Source organism: Stegodyphus dumicola, chromosome 4 (assembly GCF_044657685.1).
Source record: "Stegodyphus dumicola isolate Sdum_Otavi_A_Nest chromosome 4, ASM4465768v1".
In the NCBI taxonomy this organism is placed as follows: Eukaryota; Metazoa; Arthropoda; class Arachnida; order Araneae; family Eresidae; genus Stegodyphus; species Stegodyphus dumicola.
Window position 1 is genome coordinate 106,624,668 of NC_140771.1, and position 12,042 is coordinate 106,636,709.

At 38.9% G+C, this 12,042-nt stretch overlaps 1 protein-coding gene across 3 annotated transcripts in view; it reads right to left on the reverse strand.

The window, feature by feature from the left end:
• The window catches only part of LOC118198766 (neogenin-like), a 284,128-nt gene that overhangs the window by 252,144 nt on the left and 19,942 nt on the right, over positions 1–12,042 (reverse strand). The window lies entirely within an intron of this gene.

Sequence of the window (12,042 nt, forward strand, 5' to 3'; positions counted from 1 at the left end):
CGTAATGGAACGTACCGAAGTATGAGAGCAATTCATACTGTTTAGCGGTGGCATAAAAGCGATCATTTGGTTTTGCTAACTACTCCTTAATATAGTCAATCTTCAGATCTATGTGGAGTAGTCCATTACTGAAACAATAATGAACATTTGTCATGTAGCGTAGCACCTTAAGACTGAATAATTTGTAGCCGTTTAACATCATTTTCTGAGACTACTGCCCAAACGGGGGCAGTGTACGTCAGGATTGGGATTGGTCTGATAACCGCCAGACAAAAACGTCTTTTCTCTGCAATCATTAGCTTGAAGTACCTTCCTACTGAAGGCAGCATACCGTTGGAATGATATATTGGGCTTTCTTTTCGACATACCGTATATACCCGCGTATAAGTCGAGATATTTTGGACAAAAAAAAGACTTCAAAGTGGGGGGTCGACTTATACGCGGGGCCATAAAAAATTAAAAGAATCGGAAGTTCAAAAATTTCTTTATATAATGCAGTTGTTTTCTTCCCGCACTCGAATTGGACGACTTATCAAATAAGTCACTTACTTGAAGTAATTTTATGACTTACATTTTGTGGCGAACTAATCACATTCATACTTTAACTAGAGTAAGTTTCGATTAAACCAAAGAATTTTCGGCCCCCGAACAATAAAAAGCCCGATATTACATTAATTGCTCAGTGGGATAAAGATGCTTGGAACGAAATACCCTCTGAAATGATTATAAAATCATTAAAAAAGTGTTGTATTAGCAACGAACTAGACGGCACGGAAGATGATACTGTTTTAGAAAGTGAAAATGACGACGAAGGCTCTAGTAGTGATTGTAACAATACAGAGTTCGTGACTGAAAATATGTATGATGACGAGCCAATGACGACAGAAGAGTTCTATGAAATGTTTGGCGAATCTGACCATGAATCGGACGTTGAAGGATTTTGATTTTGTTTATTTACCAGGGTATTTTTTATCGTATATTTACTTTTTTTTCTCAGATGATTTTGAATAAATGTAGTACTTAAAAAAAAAAATTTCGAAGTTTATCGATCGATTTCGGAAGTGGGGGGTCGACTTATACGCGGTATTGACTTATACGCGGGTATATACGGTATTTTATGTAATAAGATCAAGTGAGTCTTTCGTTCAAAATGACGCCAAGATAATTTGTCCTGTGTCACAGGAACTGTTTCATTGAAGATGTAGAGATGTTTCTTCACTGAGTGCATTTTCTTCGAGCGTCGAATAATTTAGGAGACTGAATTTCTGTGCATTGATGCAGATCTTCCATTTGCGACACCTTCAATTTGCGAGATGCATTCCTGCAGTTTGCATATGCCGTGAATTGCGTTTGCGGACTTTATTGCTAATGCAGTATCATCCGCGTAGCATGCAAGCATGGAATTTGAAGAATAATAATGTTTAAAGAAGTCCGCAACGTAGATCAGCCCAATGATGCTACTTTGGGGGACGCCCCCGTGAATATGTGTTTCGTCTGATATCTGAGTTCCAACAGCAAACACAAAACCTGCAGTTCCTCAGAAAAGCGCAGAAAAAGAATTGTCTCTCTCGAAAATTGAAGTTTAATTAACTTAACGATGAGCCCCTCATCCCAGACGTGATAAAAAGGCCTTTGCTACATCTAGCATGAAGACAGACGTTGAGCTTGTGTTGCGGTGCCCCAAAATATTCGGTGATTCGTACGAGTTGCTTTGTTGTCGATACTTGCTCCCGAAACCCAAATTATTCCGGTGAAAGTAGATTCAAGTAGCACTTCATTCTGTTCAGAATGATGCTTTCAGAGTTTTTTCCCAAACCTGGGAGAAGATCGATGGGTCGGTAACCTTCAGGTTGGTGTGATCCTTCCCAGGCTTTGAAACAACGATAACTTTTGCTTTTTTTTCCATTTCTGAGGAAATACGACTGAGTTAAACAGGCATTCAGTATGGAAGTGAATTTACAGACTACATCTTCCGGCAGGTGCTTCATTGCTGCATTTGCGATTCTACCGATTTTCTAAGCTTTCTTGATCTTAAGTTTTTTGATAAGTTCCATGACTTCTGCTAGCGCAGCGAAAAACTGACAAAAATGTTTGACTGACGGTACATTTAGCCCATCACGAAGCTGGAGCAGTGTATCAAGTTCAAAGCTGCGATCATATGGCCAAGAATTTGGGATGAATGTTTTTTAAGATAGTTGAAAAAAACAGCTGATTTCTCCTTAATCAAGCTGTCTGAATATCATCTGAAGCTGGGCGAATGCAGGTAAATGAGCTTTTGAGATTCTTAATGGTGCTCCAGAAATTGTTTTCTGTACGATCTAAATTTTGAATTTTGTCATTCCACAGTTCATGTTTGAATTGCTTGATTGCAGATTTGATATCTCTACTGAAGCGTCTAATGGACGTTTTAATATAGGATCCCAGTTGAGGTGGTATAATTTTCGTTTCTTATTACGCTCTTTCATTAGGTTTCTAATGTGTAGTGGAAGCTTAAAAAGTCGATCGCTAGAGTTCACAATTTCGGAAGAGTCGTACATAGCCTTTACTGTGAGGTTTGTGAATTCACATTCAATTTCTTGTTTAGTCTTGAGATTTTGCAGCTGTTGAGAGTCGTCTCCCATTAGGTTTTGAAATTATCTCGAATCAGCTACAATCTTTTGAGGGTAGAATTCGGGTTTTGAAACACCCAATATTGCTACGAATGGTTAGTGTTCGGAGCTTAATTCGTGCTTCACGTCAATCGCAATAGGAATGGAAATGTTGGTGATAATGAGATCGAAAATATAAAAAGTGGTTTAAGTTGGCTGGCTGATACGTATACTTGCACGGTACCTGAATAGCCATAGGATTGTTCGATACAAAATTGTGTAGTGCGACACCATTTGAGTAACTTCTGTGAAAGTTCCAATCTTTGTGCTTTGCATTTAGGTCTCCCTCTATTACTGTACGGGGGATCTAATGGAAGCAGAGAGATGAGGAGAGTGTGTGTTAATCCATTCTTCGGCGAAGTGAAAGCAGTAACGTTCAGTTTCCCATAAGTGGGAAGGGAAACACAAGCTGTAATAGCTTCACTTCCGGGAGTCTCTGTTAACACTAATAAGGCAAGGGTCATGATGTCTCGTAACATATAAAACAACTCCTACGTCACCTAAAAGCATGATAATTTGGGATATGAAGTTTAATTCCCGGTGTGGCATGAGTGTCAGTGATAAAGCCGATATTTATACCATGCTCGGAAAGGAAGTTATGCAGTTCACTCAGTCTGCTGTGGAGACCGCAGGCGTCTCAGTACATCATGCGAATGAGTACACTGATTATGATGAATTTATCCATGAAGATTACTTTGATTAGATCAATCACTTGTTGCTTTCATATAATTTAGTTTAAAGAATAGAAGTAATTCCGACTCTTATGATTCAGACTAGGTCTGTTAGACGTTTTAACACTTGCTTGGCTTCACTGACTGTATCCGGCGTTAATTCGATAGAGAGAGAGCATAAGACTTATTAGTGATGAAAAATCTCTATACGTTTTGGCCTTAGGTGTTGTCTTTGATTTCGCGAACTTCGAACATTTTCTGAAATTTGAGGTATGTGAAAGTTTACAATTTGAATGGATGGACGGCTCATTTCTGTCTTTTTTGCACACATTTGATTCGTGATTTTGGCCACAACGAACATAACAAGGTTCGTGGCTGCAATTAACTTGGGCATGGTGGAACCTCTGGCAGTTGTATGTCTTGTAGGCCTCTATTTTAACTTTCATTCAGAGAATGAAACGCGCATGGTACAGTTCATTTGATGATTCTGGAAGAGTCCTTTGGAATAGGGGAACATTAATGACTTCAATATCTCGCCGCCAGGTCTCCGGAAAAATTCAACTTGAAAACAAAGTTCAATGAGTTCGTTCTGTATGTCTCCAACTTTGATGCAAACAATGATGCTAAGAATGACAACTTTGAATGCTTATTCCAGGCAACGTGAAGCTGTTGAAGGGGATTCTGCAGTCTTTGAACACTTTCGCCATCTGACGATAGATGTTAGGATTCGAAACTAGGATTTTGGCTCCGTCTTTTATTATTTCGGCGTGGTATTCATTTTCCTGGAAGTTGCGGAATTCAAGTAAGTTCATTAACTTGTACCAATTGAGTTGCTCATCTCGTACAATTAACAGCGGCACTCGTAGATGCTTTTTCCTTTGGCACCTGGGGAGTGGTTTACGTATCGTTCGGGGCTGCGTTTGCTGCGGATTTTCCTGTTGATCAGTTTGATGGATCAGCGATTGCCAATCCGGAGTTTGTCAGATTGCAGGGGCAGGCATTTGCGGATTCTTAACTTTAGGTGTAAGGGTACTGGAGTAGGGCAAGCCCTCGTTTACGTTGTCTGTTCTTTTTAGAAATAGTAGTAAACTCTCCTTCACAGAGCTGATCTTGGTTGTCAGCGGTGAGCGGAGTTTCCCCTTTTTTCTTAGCAAAACTAGCATTGTCCTTCGGAGTTAGTCTTAGCTATAACTCGTTACAAGGTCGGGAACTCCCAGTCATCATGTGCTCCGGAATATTGTCAGTTTCTCTGGTAACTTCTTTACACAGATGGCGGCATTCAAAGTTCGAGTGAGCAGGAACACTGGCTGTGGTCAGGCGGCTCCTTCTTTTCAGGAGCAAACTGTCCTATGGCATATGGCGTACGGAAAATCCAGTTCTTCACGTTCAGACTCAGTAGCTTCGTCTCCTCTCGCCTCTAAGTCTGAAGTAAAACAGCCAATGACGTCAACGAGTTTCTCAGTCACGATTCCAAAATTTTGAGCAGATAAAAGTAAAATGCGAAAATGCAATACACACTGGCCCGAGCAAGGCTGTTTCACAACTCGGTGAACTGAAGTGCACTCTGAGTTAACCTTTATTTGGGCAAAATCGGATGGAAGCTAAGAACAAGTGAGGACCTTCACGCACCACATCTCAGTCCGAACTCTCCTGCAAAACAGTAAGAGCGACGATGGTATTTATATCGAAAGCAAAGACGGGTAGAGCAAAGCAACAGCGAACATAGCGCCATCTGTCAAGAAAAATTGAAAAATAAAAAACTATGATATTAGACTTGATACTATAGTTTGAAATCTTAGATCCATTGATATCGATATAAATACAGAAGTCCCTTTTTCTTGTTTTGCAGAATTCTTTTATTCCCAAAGAAGAGAAATCTACATCTAATCGCCCTCGACATCGATAAAGTTTTATTCAAAATCTAAGGTAGACTAAGGTTGCTGTTTTGCCTGATTTTAAAGCAAATCGTTTGTTTTCTGTCAGCAATCTACTCATAGATCATATCTTCCAACTCAGGAAATAATAGTTGCTGGCCTCATTTACATTGTGCTTCGTAACACTTCTCTCTCCATCTACTGACTAACAATATCATACTCTGATCGCCATTTTCGGACCATTCAGAGATACAATTTCTTTTTGCAGAAAGCTCTAAAATTCATACCCCAGAAGTCCTCCACGATTCTTTTGAAGTACTCGAAAGGACAGCTCTTTGTTTTAGGGCTCATCTTATTTGGGAATCAAAATACCCCAAATAAGGTGCGTAGGGTTCGTTACGAAATGAATGCATAAGTCCAATGAAAAATGAGCAAAATTTATCACAACAAATAAAACAAAAATGCCTAAATTTCCTCAGATATTCGTACAGAATTACAATATCTCATAGTAGTTATCTTTTAACTATACTAACGTTCAACAGAACTTAATTCAAAACAGCTAGAAAAAGCTAATCCGCGAATTCGCTGCAGTCAACAAGAGCAGTTTTCTAAACAAACTCTTAAAACAACAACTAATTAACTAACTAACGAATTGAGAGGTTTTCATGCCGCTTATATAAGCTTTTTAAATGCGCGAGAATTTTCTGGTATTTTCTCGAAATCAAAAAGAGATATTTATTTACTAAATGTTAAATACACCTGCTTTTGTATTTTTAATTTTCCGGCTTAGCTTTCTCACAATATTTGTCACGCGCTGCACGGCATGGGGAATAAAACAATTTAGTTTATAATTCTACTAACATTAGCTATTTAAATACCAAATCCGTAACACTGCCCCCTTCTCAAGGATTTTTTTTTTTTTTTTGGTTATTATTTTTATCCAATATCAATATTACTCTATAATACTGTGTGTTCCAGTTATTATTCTGGAAGTTGTAGATATGTATACTTTCTTGTTTAATATTTAACCGTCTTTTGTAATTTTTATTCTTGATACAATAAATGCCTTCTGTTCTGCCACCTCCCTTTTTCTTGGTTGTGGGTGGCGGATGGTAGATTGGTTTATCTGAGGGGATGGGAACTCACCCGTTTGGCCACCCAGTCCTAAGGTCGAGTGCCATCCCTCTCAGTCGAGTTGCCCGTCCCGGGCAGTACAATTTCTGGACAGGAAGACAAACTTACAACCAAGTCATATAGGCAAAAATATACATTACATTACAATAACAAACAACACGAACAATAAATGCAATAACTAACTTAAACAAATCAAATGTTACCAAATATTAAATACAAGTCAAATCAAATACCCATTTAGAAACAAAAAGGACCATGGTCTTAATCTATTTACAATTATTTACACTAACTATGGCCATAGTAAAGAGTTAACCTGTCGTAATGAACGACTTTAGGTTCAGAGTTCGAAGACTTACGGATCCGAACCACGACGTCATTCAGCCTATTTAGCACTGTGTACGGGCCATCCCAAGGTGACTGTAATTTCGGACAGAGTACTTTTCGTCGAATCGTTTTCCACAACCACACCTTGTCTCCTTCGTTGAATCTGTGCCCAGAAGTTCTCTTGTGGTTCTGGTCTTCACTTTCTCCGTCGCTAAGTTGACTAGCTATCGTGCGGAATGATGCATCACTTCAAACCGAGCATGGACATCTAGGATGTATTCCTCAGGTGATGAAGGAGCATCCGAAGGACGACCAAACAGAAGGTTACACGGCAGACGAAGGTCTCGACCGAAAAGCATCTGGGATGGAAAATAGCCGGTAGTCTGGTGTTTCTCTTCCACCCTAGTTGGATTTCGGCAGCTTTCTAACTTTGTTGTTTTTGAAGTCTAAGAAAAAATCGTATTTCCTTAAAAGGTCCAATCCGAGTATGCATGGATTTGTAATATCCGCCACATATGCAGTGTGATGGTAGGCGGCACTTCCAAACGTGATGTTCACGTTTAACTTCCCAGCTATGGAGATTTCATCGCCAGACGCAGTCTGGAGGGTAACATAGAATGGCGTCCAAATGAGTTTATCCTTAAAATGTTGAGCTAAATCTCTCCGAATGATGGTAACACTAGCTCCTGTATCAATGATCATATTGCAAGGAACTCTGTAGATATACTCGGTTTGAAGTGATGCATAGTCCATTACTGTTCCACTCACAGTAGAAATCTTGAGCGCTTTAAAACAAGGTTTTTCATTCTCTGGCAACCCTCGTTCCTCGATATGGTCAATCATTTGTTTCCTCCGTCGTTGCTGGGAAATGGTCTCAATTTCCGTGCTCCGGGATGTTCTGCAGTTCCTTCGCATGTGGCCTTCAGCTCCACAGTTCCAGCACTTTGGTTTCTTGTCACTCCTTTTTAGTCCGATGGCATTTAATTGTCTGTTCAACTCATCTGTCTTATTTTTCCGTGCTCTGAGGTGTTCTGCAGTTTCTTCGTACGTGGCCTTCAACACTGCAGTTCCCGCACTTTAGAACTCGTTTCCTTTCACTTCTGTCCCAAGCCACAGACTTGTTTGGTAAAATCATCTGATTTATATTCCGTACCCTGGGTTGTTCTGTAATTCCTTCTTAGCGACCTTCATTACCACATCTCCAATACCTTAGAGCCATTTTGTTCTCGCTCCTACTCCGTATCAAAGCGTCGACTTGTCTGGATAAATCATCTAAACGAGCCATCAATTGATCCACTGGATCGTGGACTCACACAGCTCTGACTGGGTAGCGATCTCTACAAGTTGCTTGCTGAGCTGCCTCGAATTTCACGACGTACAATAGAGGGCTTTTTATGTCTCTCACATCCGCCATTGCCAGAGCTTTCTGTATTTCAGGATCCCGGATGCCGTCGATGAAGTACTATAGCGACAGGATTTCCCATGTTTCTGTCGGCCACTCCGAAAAGCCAAGATGGCCTTTCAACATCCGTGGCGAGCTCCTGAAGTGTTTCCGTGGGCTTCTGTTGACGGGATTTTAATTGAAACTTGTAATCTTTTACACATTGCTCGCCAAAGCGCAGTTCCAACGTGGCGTACAGAGCTTCAAAATCTACCCTTCGGTTTTCGGGAAGAGTCTGCAGGATATCCGCTGCATCTACTCTCAGAGAAGCGGCGAGATGACAGGCCTTAACTTCGGAATACCATCCATTCGCTTCCCCAACTATAGAAAACTAAGTCTTATACACTTGCCAGGAGGTCTTTCCATCATACGTGGATGACTTCAGTGAAGAACGAGCAGGGATGGGTAAAAATTTAAAGCCCTCGGAATTGCTTCCTTCTGTCGCTATGCACTTCTTAAAGTGTCAATTTCTTTGGCAACAGCAGCAAAAATTCTTTCGTCAATTTGTTGCTGGATGGCAGGAACTCTTTCTTCAATCTGTTGCTCCACCGCAGAAACTCTCCCCTCTATTTGTTCTTTGACAGAAGAAACTCTTTCTTCAATTTCTCCAACCTTACTTTCGACCGATTCTATTCTACCTTCTATAGCCTCGAATTTGTTTTCTATTACGCATGTAATTTCTCTTTTCATTTCCTCTTGACCTGCTTTTCATGCTTGCTGCTCGTCTTTAACGGATTCTTGGCCCATTTTCATCTTTTCCTGACCAGCATCCATCTTCTCTTTGACTGCTTCCATATCCTCTTTAACGGAATATTTCATCTCCTCTTTAAATGTAGCAAAGGCTGACAATTCCTAAATTTCCTCAGATATTCGTACAGAATTACGATATCTCACAGTAGTTATCTTTTAACTACACTAACGTTCAACAGAACTTAATTCAAAACAGCTAGAGAAAGCTAATCCGCGAATTCGCTACAGTCAACAAGAGCAGTTCTCTAAACAAACCCTTTAAACAACAACTAACTAACGAATTGAGAGGTTTTCATGCGGCTTATATAAGCTTTTTGAATGCGCGAGAATTTTCTGGTATTTTCTCGAAATCAAAAAGAGATATTTATTTATTAAATGTTAAATGCACGTGCTTTTGTATTTTTAATTTTCCCGCTAACTTTCTCACAATATTCGTCACGCGCTGCATTGCACGGGGAATAAAACAATTTAGTTTATAATTCTACTAACATTAGCTATTTAAATACCAAATCCGTAAGAATATTATTAGCCCAAAGTGGCAATTAGCCCAGAGGGGCTATCAATTTCGTTTTGGCATTTTGCGTTGATTTAATATAGGCGAATCACTTTTTAAATTGTTGCCACCAAATATTAGAGCCCGGTGTTATATTTTAAGAAATTAAATAAGAATCTGCATAAATTTATGTGTGTTTCTCGCACTGTGACAAAACAACGATATCTAGAGCCATCAAATTTTGAATAACGTATGTCTACATCCAAATATGGACAATATGGAAGCCCAAATCTGGAATTTGTTTTATTATCTATTTCATATTTTGTAAAGCATTTAGAAGTTTTGGATTAAGAAACTCAACGATTTCAAACTCTCCAGCGCGCAAGACTGTGTATCCTAAATTCTAAAGATATGCTCTTTAAATATTTCGTGATATTGCTGCTGAATTGAATTTAATGGTTTAAGTGCGAAGATCATGATATCTAATAAATAAAGGCCCTTTTTAGGGATAATATAAAATCTTAAAGCTTTCAGATTTTTTCCCTCCTTTAAATGTATTATACTAAATGAAGTGTTAACTGAAAACTTCCAAAACAGAAGTGTCAACAAAAATGTTCAGAAGGATGGATCACAGAAAACAGACAAAAATTTCCCCGCAGATTTTTTTTTTTTTAAGTAAATAAATAAAGTTTTCATTTTAGACGAGTACAATAAATACGTCCGTTACAACATAAAGCGTATTATATCATAAAGCTACGAATTGGTCGCAGCTACATTTGTAAGCAAGTATGCACGTGTGTTATGTCTGCCCTTCGATTGGTATTTGGACAATAGTTTGGTTGACGATCTTTACTAGGTTTTATCTTTAAGGTACAACTCGTATCACAAGCGTCCTGAAAAATAATGTTGGGGCTTACTTTCAGATTAAGTCTTATTTTCAAGGAAATATGATATATATCATTAAAGAAAACATGTAGTGAAATTACAGCTTTAAAAAGTGAAGAGAATAAACAGAACAGAAAATTCATTTGAAGGAAGCCATCAATTGGAAGACGGCTATCGTCTCACCGATACTGAAGCCGGGAAAAGACCCCACCTTCGCCGCATCATACAGGCCAATAAGTCTGCTTTCAGTTACACTCCGCACTCAGTAAGATTGCTGAAGCTGTGATTTTAAAAAGAATTCAAATCTTTTTGCAGGACAACATCCTCATCCAAGAGCAATATGGTTTCAGACAGAAGCATTCTACAACTCACCAACTCTAAAGAGTGACGGGGATGATCGCAAAAGGATTAAAGAAAAAATTCATTACTGGAGCTCTTTTTCTCGATATTTCGAAAGCTTTTTGACTGTGTTTGGTTACAGGGGCTCACAACAAACTAATCAATCTGGGCTTCCCAGGTTACATTATTAACCCCTATCTCAGTGATAGAACATTCGTCGTTCGTTATAACAATATGCACTCTACACGAAAAGTAACTCTTGCTGATTTGCCACAAGGAAGCTTACTTTCGCCAACCTTATTTTCAATTTATATGAATGACATCCCACACAACCCCCTCACTACACTAGCAGTATATGCAGGTGATACTGCGATCCTCCACCAAAACGCGTCTATGGCCGCAGTCGTACAAACACTACAAGAACACATCCATGCAATAGAGTCCTGGAAGATCAAATGGAAAATTAAGATAAACGTCGAAAAATCTGAAGCTGTCTATTTCACCATCAGAAGAAACATCGATCTGGACATCATGCTAAAAATGTACGATATCAGCATTCCCTGGGCCAAGCAAGTAAAATACCTTGGTGTCATTTTAGACCAAAAACTCACTTGGGCCTCACACTTAATATATATTTTGAATAAGTTTCGGGGTACTAAAGCATTACTCAACCCCTTAATTGAACGAAACTCCGTTATATCTTCAAAATAAAATTCATGTACACCAATCCATGCTACGCCCCATCATTACATACGCCTGTCAGGTCTGGAGTTTTGTATGCGACTCAAAAATGAAAAAAATTCAGTAGAGTCAGAATATCACACTTAGGAGAATGGCAAATTGCCCCCTCGAATATTAGAAACAACGCTATACACAAAGAGCTTAAAGTAGAAAAAATTAGTGTGTGCATTACCAAAATAGCCGAAAAAGTTTTTAGAAATATTGAAAAAGTTGATAACAGCTCGATACCAAATATGAGTTATAACTATGCAGAAGACGGAAATAGAAAAAGACCCGGAGCAGTACTCCAGCACTTAAATTGATTCGTTGTTTGAGTCATGAGATTGAATTGTGATTTCTTTTACCCCTGAATCTCTTTACTTCTCCCAATTTTGACATAAAAAAAAACTGCATTACGCAGGTTCTACATCCTTGCCGCTTACGCAGGTTCTACATCCTCCGGCAATTAAATTGATTCGTTGTTTGAGTCATGAGATTGAATTGTGATTTCTTTTACCCCTGAATCTCTTTACTTCTCCCAATTTTGACATTAAAAAAAAAAAACTGCATTACGCAGGTTCTACATCTGGATGTAATATTCTTAAAGTTATTTTACTCTCATTCCCCTACAATATTGTTTAGGCTTACCACATTATTTCACTCCTAGATCTTTCTGCGGCAGATATTTTATTTTATTTTAATATTTTATTCCTGCTATGAAATTTACCTACGCAGATATGTTAGATTCACATTTGCCCCGTCC